Source organism: Chelonoidis abingdonii, chromosome 23, assembly GCF_003597395.2.
Source record: "Chelonoidis abingdonii isolate Lonesome George chromosome 23, CheloAbing_2.0, whole genome shotgun sequence".
NCBI lineage: Eukaryota > Metazoa > Chordata > Testudines > Testudinidae > Chelonoidis > Chelonoidis abingdonii.
Genome location: NC_133791.1, coordinates 18,040,637 through 18,051,275, shown reverse-complemented (window position 1 = coordinate 18,051,275; position 10,639 = coordinate 18,040,637). Strand labels below are relative to the sequence as shown.

The window sequence follows — 10,639 nt, the reverse complement described above, 5'->3', positions numbered from 1 at the left end:
GACTGACTCCCTTGGCCCTGCACAGCTGCTGGGCAAACACAACCTTCTGCAGCACCCCTTCCCCTCCCTTTGCACCCCTGGTCTGCAGAGGCCCTGCCACGCAAGAGGCTGCCAGCTCACAAATGTGGCCTAGCTCTTAGTCACAAGAATTTCAGGGTTCAATGTCCAGCTCTGCTGTGTGATTTCAACTCTCTTCTTCCCCTCCTGCCCTTTCTCTATGTAGACAGTGAGTGCTCTGGGGAGCCGCCCTCTTGCTATGTGTCAGGGCAGTGCCTGGCACAATGGGGTTGTGACAAACTTATGTTACCGATCTGCCTGGGGTGTCAGGTAATCAGGCTGAGGCCGCAGGATCTTTAGAGGAGGAGACGGAGGAGCACACCAAGTGACTACATTTTAAAGCTTTATTAATAAAATAACAGTGGTGAGCGCTGGGAATGCTCCCATGTCACTCAGAGGAAGAAAGAAAGCGTTAGTGCCCCAGCCCTAACCCACTTTCATACTCACACATGCACAACCCGAGGCTGGCCAAGCCTGGGTATAACGTAGCAAGGGTGGACGAGAGTTCTTGTCCCGTGCACAAGTTGTCCAGGGTTCGCTGTAATCTCCGACTTGCTTTGGCTCTCGAAGGTTTTTAAGTCCTGGGGTTTTTTTAGGGAGTGTTTCATTCAGGAACCTCTGCTGCTGGTGCTCTTTGTACCAGTCCAAACCGGCTTGCTGTGCTTTCCCAAAACACTGGCTTGAGAGACTTTGTTCTCCCCCCGTCCCCCCCGGTTGGCCTTCGCCATCTTGCTCGTTTTGCAATCTCTGCAGCCCTGCTCAGCTCAGCTCTCCTTTTCTCATGGCTGACTGGAGTTGGATAAATGTGAATGCAGCTGTAAACTTCTTATCGAGCCCATGATCTTAGACCAGGGCCAGCGTCTTATCTTCAGACAGAGCTCGCTGAAGTGTCAAGTTAACCCGTTCTCTGCTCTCTTCCTCCTTCCTCGTTTGGCCTTTCACAACCTGCAAAGGAATCTTCCACTTCACACTCACACACCTTTGACCCGCCCTCAAAATGCCTTCCAATGCTTGCAACCACGTTAGCAACATACAAAGTTAATTTGCCTCCCCATGGGACCCCTTGAGGGAGGGAGTCCTTGGGCCTGTGACAGGGTCCCAGTCTCAGATAAATAATAAGAGTCTCTCTGTCTACTGCTGACTCTGCCACTAACCTCTTATGAGGCCTCTGGATATGTTCATTTAGCCTCTTTGCCTTCGTTTCCCCATCTGAAAAACAGTGATAGTTCCTGTCTCGCAGGGCCATGAGGACTCTGTCCTTTGTGTTTTCCAGAGGGTTTTAAAGACGAAAAGTGTTATGTGCACCACTACTGCAATGCAGCCACCTCTGGGATTGGGGGGAACAGAGTGGCTAACAGAGCGCAGGAACACTACAAACGTGTAAGACAGAAACTCGCCCTTCATGTGAGCTCTAATGCATCACAAGAAGGCATTAATAATGGGTCATCATCTGTCCATAGGAACTGAGGGCCTCGCAATCTTTAGCGCATTTATCCTCTCACATCCCTGTGCAGCTGGGCAGGTCTGTTACCTGCACAGTGGGGATGAGGGCCCGACCGGGTATGTGACTTGCCCAAGGGCACATGTGTTGTGTGTCAGAACAGGAGCACTGCTACAGCCTAAGACCTTCCTTCCTCCCAGTCAACTCATCCCCCCCCCTCCCCAAACCACAGTGGCCAACAATCTTTTTGGTGGTGACTTTTACCCCCCAAAAGCCCAAGACAAGTTAGTCGGACTCGTTTGAAACACCAAGGAAGCCAGCAAAAGTGCAGGGTTAGGCCTCAGGACTCCTGGGTTCTCTTTGTGGGTCTGCCATTGACTCTCTGTGTGACCTTGAACAAATCACTTAACAGCTGGGGCCTCAGCTGCTGCATTCGTAGGGAGGTGATAATACTTCTCCTCCTGTGAGATCCATAGATGGATTGCACTGGAGAAGTGCTAAAGACTTAGGGTGACCAGACAGCAGATGTGAAAAATAAGAGAGACCAAAAAATCGCAACTGTCCCTATAAAATCGGGACATCTGGTCACCCTATAAGGACTTGACTCTGGCTGGAGCCCTAGACAGCAGGTCAAGTTACTTCCTGTTTTTAGTGGCCCGTGTGTTTCCTGTGCCCTTGAATGTGATCTCTCTGCTTCCTAAGCCAAGAGCAGCGAGCGGATGCAGACACCGCAGCCCTTTCTTCCGGTGCAGCGAAAGTTTTGGCACAGGTGCAAGTAAACACCACTCCCGTAGCAGCAGCGCAGGAAATGCCTGCTATTGTAGCCACTTACCAGAAGTGCCACCGAGTTGATTTGCAGAAGGCTCTGAAATGGAAACGTCGTAAACCACCAGAGCAGTGACTGTGCTGTGGAAACAGATTTGTGCCAGGGATGGCTTGGGATCCTGGTGTCAGTTTTTTTTAATATTAATAATAATCCCTTGCTCTCATATAGCTCTCAAAGTGCTTTACAAAGGAAGAAAGGATCATTATCCCCATTATACAGATGGAGAAACTGAGGCATAGAGGGGCAGTGACTTGCTCAACGTCACCCAGCAGGCCAGTGGCAGAGGTGGGAATAAAACCCAGCTCTCGTGAGTCCCAGGGCACTGCTCTAACCACTGGCGCACACACAGTCACTGTCTAAAAAGTTCTAAATCTGAGAGCACTTTTTAAAATGTAAGCTGAGCTTTGCAGCTCATAACCTGATTCCAGCAGTCGGAGCTTTACAAAAACCACTGTATCTCAGAGCTAGCTCCGCTGTGTTTTCATCCCTCATGTGGCTCTCATAACTGTTAAATAAAAGCCTCCTGCAGAAACTCAAAATAACCTGACCCCTCACAGTACAACACTTCTCACCCCAAGGCCACAAGAAGGGAGATGGTAAAGATTACTTAATGATAATCCCTGCATCTGTAATTTTCCCTCCATGCAGCTGAAGAAGTGAGTTTTTTTACCCATGAAAGCTTATGCCCAAATAAATCCATTTAAGGTGCCACTAGACTCCTCATTTTTGTGGATAAAGACTAACACAGCTACCCCCTGATACCTGATTACTTGACTTGAGCCTGGGCTAGGAATAGCAGTTGAGAGAGAGAAGGAATTGAGCTGTGCCTGCAAGATCCTCAAAAGCCTCGATACAGAGACATGCTTCCCTCGGGGAATGTCAGCTTGCCCTGGGCAATCAGAGAGTGCAGACTTGTTCGCATGCAATTGGATGGTGCAGGTAGCCATAGCAGATTTACTCAGGATAGTTGGAGATAGCAGCTTTGGGTCACACACGGTCCATCCTTGCACGCCTCCTTGTGCAATGTCATGTTGGTGTGAACACAGGCCTCCTCTGCTGTAAGGGGCATTGGGACTGTGAATGGCACGTGGTGTGATCACGCCACCTGCTGGTGGAGGCCCATTGGTGTAGAAAGATGGTGGGAGAAACCTACAAGCTGACAAGTTACTGCATAAAAAAGTAGGTCTTATTCCAGTGATCTGTTCCTTGCCTATATTCGGATGCATAACTCCCTGCTTTATTTCTGTGAGCCGTGCAGAAGCCAGCGCACTGCTGGGAAAGTGGCTTTCAGTTCCTATCATTTATCCCCGTGCTAACAGGCTGCTGGTAATGGGATTGCGGGGGTGTTGCTGTTGGGGGTTTTACCCTCATGTATCCACTGTGTCCCATGTTTGTTGATTAGCGTCCTCGGCTGCAGCCAGTCCACCCACTGCAATGGCTACTCCCAAAGATACTGCACACCAGAAATCAGGGATCAAAGATATGGGGAAATTCTAGCAAAGCAAATCCGTGCTCTGCAGCAGCATTTGCGAAGCAGGTAGTAAAGCTACTGTGTTACCACTGTATGGGAGTGGGACGGAGGAGTGAAATAAGCCAGCAAATGAAGGCGTGAAATACCAGGCTGTCAGAGAGAGAACATACCCAAGGGGGGATGAAGACCCTGTAACTGCGACGGTGGAAATACCAACAGGGCCGGATGGCGTGCCCTCTCCAAAGCAGGAACATACAGAAGCCAGCCCTTTCTGCCATGTGTAATCCATGCTAACAGGGTGGCTATTCACCCCTCTCTAGTGGCTGGGCCATGCATAGAGGTTTATGGGTCTGCTACTGCCCCTGAGCTAAATGGCCTGTTCCTTTGAGCTCAGGCAGTGAAGGTTTGCGGTTTGAAATATCAGGCTCTCTGCAGGGCTAACTGTGGGGAGGGTTCTCTGGTCTGTGCCATGCAGGAAGTCAGATTAGAAAATCTAATGGTTCCTTCCGGGCTTGAAATCTGTGACTCTAAAACAGGATGTCCTGGGTTCACAACTTGCAGATGACCTGAGCGTGGGGAAGGGAGCAGTGCAGGCTTCACTGCATGTCCCTGAGCCAGCCAGCCAGTGCAGGGAGGTGTTGTGTACTGCATCTTACTGTTGATTTGACAAGGATACAGGCTCACTGCCCACCAGTGCCTGCTAATGGCTCTGTCAAAGCAGGGAGCCTGGCCAGAACCTCTCCATGATGCATAGCAGGTGCTCCATGCTTTGGTGCCGGCGATCTGCATTCTGCTGGCGGACCCTCCTTTCACTCTTCTGCCACTCCTGCACTTTTTGATTTTCATTACTTGAATGCTGCGTTACTGGTCTCCTGTGTTTAAGAAGGATGAATTCAAACTGGAACAGTTACAGAGAAGGGCTACCAGGATAATCCGAGGAATAGAAAACCTGTCTTATGAAAGGAGACTCAAAGAGCTTGGCTTGTTTAGCCTAACCAAAAGAAGGCTGCAGCTGCATTTTTTGTGACACATTCATACACCTACATAGAGTATGTATGTCTATGTATGAATGTGTGTGTCAAACAGTGCAGCTGCAGCCTGCCGCTGACTGCCCGACCCCAGCAACCGGCCCCTACTATTGTATTTTAGTAGTATTGGAGATCCCCTCATCCAGGGGGCAGAAAAGAACTGCCCCTTCCATGGTCACACACAGCTTCCCCCTTCCCCACAACAACTGGGAGTGAAATTAACAAAGATGCCAGAAACCTCTCATAACTCTGGGGGCTGAACCATCAGGGAACAACTAAGTTTAAACTGTTCTTATGCAGGAGGCAGTCTCCCTGCTGCAAGCTAGAGGAAAGCCTCTAGATAAGTTCAGCAGCTGCTGAGTGCCAGGCAGGGAGAAAGCACAGAGCCTAGTGTCGGCAGCCTGGCTGGAGGAGGAGGGGGGAAGACAGAGAGAAAAATGTGACAGTGAGTTTTCACTTTTTTAGGCTTATTCCAATAGTAAAGTTTTATTACAGACAGTGCTGCTAGCAGTAATAGCAGCTTTATTTTCTCTATCTATGTCATGCAATGGGAGGGATCCATGAAGTACGTAGGAGAGGTGGGTGGGTTGCTTGCAATTGGAGCATATGGGTAAGAAATGTAAATTACTTTCACCTCTGCCCAAACCCTAAGGCTCCCAGCCGCCTCTGCAGCTGGTAGCTCTGGGGTTAATTTAAAGGGCCTGGCTCCTAGCTTCAGCAGAATCCCTGAGCCCTTTAAATCCTGATTTAATAGCCCTAGGATTTAAAGGCCCTACCTCTTCTGATAAAGGCCACGCCTCTTCCAGTTGAGGCCCCTCCTCCTCCGCAGGACTCTGGAGTACCAGTAAGTCCTTTAAGTTACTTTCACCCCTGCACAGCACCACCTACCCGTGGGGAGAACTGCGGAAAACTCTTCAGCCAAAACTTTTTCAGCCAAAAGTGCAGATTCAGTGACCCCAAAACACTTAACAAATTCACATCTGTTTTGACTGGGGGAAAAAAGAAACATCTCCCTCCAATCCCCAAATTCCAGAATCAAATATTAAAAATTTCAATTCAAAGTGTCTGTTTCAAAATGCTCATTGTTTCTTTAAAGTTTAAAACCTGCTCAACATCTAAACAAAACGTTTTGTTCAACTCAAACAAATTTTTTGTTACTTTTATCTTGCCAAAAAAATCTACAATTTGTTTTGGTTTTGGTTTTGAGTAGCCAGTGGACCAAGAAGTCCATTACTTGCCCAGTCCTGCCTGCAGTGTCTTCTTTCCTTATGGGCTCTGGACCTGCCCCATCTCCATTTCTGCAGAACCAAACCTTTGGCAGTTTAGCAAGCTTCCCTTGACCTCATCACTGTCACCAGAGACAAGAATCAAGCCCTGTGGGAACTGGCTGCTCCTAACCAGACAGAGCAGATTCTGGCAGCCAGAGCCATAGAGGTGACTAATCTAGTGTCAACAGCTGACACAGTTCAGCTCCACTCCAGCTGCATCCTGTCAAAACCCCGGCAAAGAAAACCAATCAAGAGATGCTGCAAGAACAATGCACAGTGGGGCAGGAGGAAGGGGGCGGCCCAGGATGGGTCCAGTGCAGTTACCACAGTCATAAGTGGTAAGTTTGTAGAAATTTTGGTGGTGCCCAGAACCCGCTCCCCCATCTCTGCCCTCCCCAAACTCCACCCCCACCTGCCTAAGGCTCTGGGCAGGGTTTTGGGGGGAGGTCTGGGGTGCAGGTCCTGGGCTGGGGATTAGGATGCAGGAGGGGTGCAGTCTTTGGGATGGAGTTTGGGTGCTGGGTGCAGGCTTTGGGCTAGGGCAGGGGGTCGGTGTGCAGGCTTTGGGATGGAGTTTGGGTGCAGGCTCTGGGCTGGGGGGTTGGGGATAGGAGGGAGTGCAGGGGTGAGGGCTGTGGGGCTGAGCAGCAGGGTTCATGATGCAGGGGGGCTCAGGGATGGGGCAGAAGATCAGGGTGCAGGGGAATGAGGGCTCTGGCTGGGGCTGAGGGGTTTGGGGCATTGGAGAGGCTCAGGGCTAGGGCAGAAGGGCAGGGTAAGGGCAGCCTGCCTTGCCAATAGTGGATGGCAGTCACTAGGACCCTGGGGCAGCAGACAGCAGTTCTGCTGGGAGCCGCTCTACCCCACAGCACAAGCAGGCAGGGGAGAGGTGTGCACTGATTTCTGTCAGGCAGGGACGTGGTGTGGGCGGGTGGGAGACCCGCAGGGGCCGGAGCCCGATCCAGGCAGGGCTGGGGGAGAGACCCAGCTCCAAATATTGCTGGAGCAGGGCCCCCAGCCCTCGGGCACCACAACATATATAACCTGCCACCCCTGACCACAGTGTAAACCAACAGCCAGGGAGACTGTGCTCTGAGCTGGTCCCAGCAGGCGTGAGAGCAGATTAGGGTGCCCCTGCACAGCGCAGAGCTCACCAGGGGATTTGTCACAGACCAAAGGTTTTGGTGGTGTCGTAACTCGACTTCATGAACACAGCTGCGAATGGGAGGGCGGCTCCTTCACAAACCTGCCATAGGAGAGGAAGATTTCTTCCTGGGTGTGGTTTGGAACCTCCTGCATTAGCACTTGCAGCCCTGTTAGTTCTATCTGACCCCCCCTTGCCATGGAGCTGAGTGCCCCGATCTGTAAAGGCTGTATCCTGCGAGCCAGGGCAGGACTATTATCCCCAGAGGGGAACTGAGGCACACAGACTAAGTGACTTGCCCAGGGCAGGGCTGGCTCTAGCCATTTCGCTGCCCCAAGCACGGTGGCACGCCGCGGGGGGCGCTCTGCCGCTCGCTGATCCCGTGGCTCCGGTGGACCTCCCGCAGGCATCCCTGCGGATGCTCCACCGGAGCCGCAGCACCAGCGGACCCTCCGCAGGGACGCCTGTGGGAGGTCCACCGGAGCCGCCTGCCGCCCTCCCGGCAACCGGCAGAGCGCCCCCCACAGCATGCCACCCCAAGCACGCGCTTGCCGCGCTGGGGCCTGGAGCCAGCCGTGGCCCAGGGTCATACAGGAAGTCTGTGGCAAAGCAGGGAATTGAACCTGGCTGTGACCACTGACCCATCCTTCCTTGTGAACTGACGTTAAGCAGCAATGTGAGATGTGATGTTACAACAGCCAAAAGCCCAGACTCAGCCCTGAGCTGTTAGTGAATGAAACCAGGGTCCATTCACTGGCTAGGGAAAATAAACCTTCCGCTAGCTCAGCTGCCTCCTTTGTTGGGCACAGACGGAGCCGGGGAGCAGTAGAAATAACACTTCGTGAGCCTGTATTTTAAGACACCATCTATGGCCTTTGTTTCCCCATGTTAATTCTGCCACCCCGCACTCAGCTGCGCTCACTGCAGTTACTGCTGGGGCAGGACCTAGTGGTCAGGAGAGAAAAGGGAAACCTAGATGACTCATCGTTTCCTTCAGAGCAGGAAATCCAGCACCTTTAGCTAGATTTGGCTTCCGCAGATCGTGCCAGGGCCCTGCGCTGATGCATGTCGCCGAGGGTTTCACGCGTAACGCCTGCTTTCCTTGTGTCCCTCAGGCATACAAACCCATCCCTGCCACGTTCACATCCCCTGCCTGCCCCTATCCCCTGCCGCTGCCACCTCCTCAGGGATCTTGCCTCTCGGAAGAGCAGGCTGGGGTGCCATGGTCTCAGCTTCTGGCAGCAGAAAGGGTTAATCTGTCCCTGCTATTATCCACCAGGGCCCACAGGGAGGCAGGGCAGGGAACAGCCTGTTTTCCTGCCTGAAGCGTAAGCTCCTTGGCCAGATGGCAGAGCTGCTACCCCAGACTCCCACACTACACCGGAGTAGCTTCAGCTCCCTCTCAAGCACGTTCATCTGGGGAGGCTGCAGGGGACCCAGCTCCCAGCCGAACCAACACCGGGAGCAAGAGAGAGGTTGTCCAGGCCTGCCCAGCTGGGAGGTGCAGCCGGAGGGAGGCTCCTGGCTGGCTGAACGGCCGGGATCACTGGATTAGAGAGGTGAGGAAGAGGAAGGCTGCTGCAGCTCAGACGAGGCTTTAGTCATTGAGTGCATTGTCCTGGCCTCCTAGCATGACCTCCCCATCCCACTCCCAACCCGTGGTAACGCGGTATCTTTACTACCTGCTTTACGAATGCCACTGCTGAGCATGGATGTGCTTTGCTAGAATCCCCATTTCAGGGGGGTTGAAATCCTGGCCCCTGCAACGCCAGTGGCCAGGGGCCACCCAGGCAGTGGGGCCGGGGGGTGCAGGGGCAGACATGGCGTGGGGAGTGGCGCACCATGGAGCAAAAGCCCTTATGTGAGCATGGGCTGGAGCAGGGCTGGCCTTGGCGCCCATCCCGAAGGAGCAGGTCTGTAGCCAGGTGGGCAGAGCGATCCAGTGCGGGCTCTCACCCCCAGTGAGGGGGCAGGGGAAGCTGAGGGCTGGACTTCGGGGCCCAGCTGCACCGGCTCGCAGGGTGGGGCCAGCTACTGGCAGAGGCTGAGGAAGCCCAGAACTTGCCTTTTGCTTTACCCTTTCCCTGCTAGCTGGAGGAGGCGCGTTCTCCTCCCTGCCAGCGCCGCTCCTGCTCTGGGGGAAGACTAGGCCCAGGGATGCAGGCAGTAGGCTGGGTCTTGCAGGAGCCTCCAGCAGCTCAGAGGAAACCAGTGTCTCCTCAAAGGAGACAAAGAAACTGACCATGCACAGGAACCAGACGCCTGAGTTCCCGGCTCAGGAGCACTAACCCCGGGGGTGTCTGAGCGGAGCACAGCAGGCACTTACTGCTTGTGCGTTGACATGGACACAGGTACAGTGATGCTGGGCTCCTGATCTCTTCCTCCCCATGCACAGGCTTAGACGGTGCTGCTGGGTTCCCCTCTGCCTTGCACGTGGTTGTGGCTTAGCTGTTAGCAGGGCTGTCTGAGAACAGATACAAACACTCAATCAGCTGCCCCAGTCATCCTAGTGGGGAAGCCATCTGCCCATTCCCACCCCCCACTCCCTCCTTATAACTGGTTCTTAAAGAGAGACTGCTCCGGGAGTGGGAGGGGCACTACAATTTGAGCTCCCTTTAAATGCTCCTGTGTCCGTTTGGAATGATCCCACCCCTCATGTCTAACCAGCAGCCCAGACTGTCTCTCCCATTATCATCTGCTTTGAAGAGGCTATTGCAAATATGGAGCCAAATCCAGCACGTCAGCCTCCAGCAAATCTCCCGGTGCTGTCAGGAGGAAGCGTGATGCTGAGTGTGGACTGAAGGTTTTGGCCTTTGACAGGGCCAGCTCCAGGCCCCAGTGCGCCAAGCACATGCTTGGGGTGGCATGCCGCGGGGGGCGCTCTGCCAGTCACCGGGAGGGTGGCAGGCGGCTTTGGTAGACCTCCCGCAGGCATGCCTGCGGAGGGTCCGCTGGTCCCGCGGCTCCGGTGGAGCATCCGCAGGCATGCCTGCGGGAGGTCCCCCAGAGCCGCGGGACCGGCGAGCGGCAGGGCGCCCCCAGCGGCTTGCTGCCGTGCTTGGGGCGGCGAAATGGCTAGAGCCAGCCCTGGCCTTTGAGGGTAAAAAAACCTCCTCGCAGCACAAGAACGAGCTAGCGGGAGGCGCCTAGCTGGGGGATGCGCCTTTGACTTCGAGAGCTGTTGTTTCTCACTAGTCAGTGCGATTGCTGGCTGCAGACAGGAGTTCTGATGAGCGGCTGCTCAGAGGGCAGTCCGGGGTGAGGGACGGCGGATGGGCTGTTAGCATACATGCATTCGCCAACACGCTGCAGAGATGGTCCTCGAGCCCATCTGGTCAGACCAGAGAAGTGTTGATAGGAAATCGGCAGCTTTGCAGGGGACGTGCTGATGACATATTGGATTT

The 10,639-nt window shown here is 53.7% G+C and overlaps 1 long non-coding RNA gene across 1 annotated transcript; it reads right to left on the bottom strand.

The window, feature by feature from the left end:
- Window positions 1-387: 387 nt before the first annotated feature.
- On the bottom strand, window positions 388-3,735 carry LOC116829023 (uncharacterized). The gene is made up of 2 exons (XR_012654784.1): window positions 3,283-3,735; window positions 388-2,404 (listed from the first exon to the last, which is right to left on the bottom strand). It is a non-coding gene; the product is annotated as an uncharacterized LOC116829023 (long non-coding RNA).
- Window positions 3,736-10,639: the final 6,904 nt, after the last annotated feature.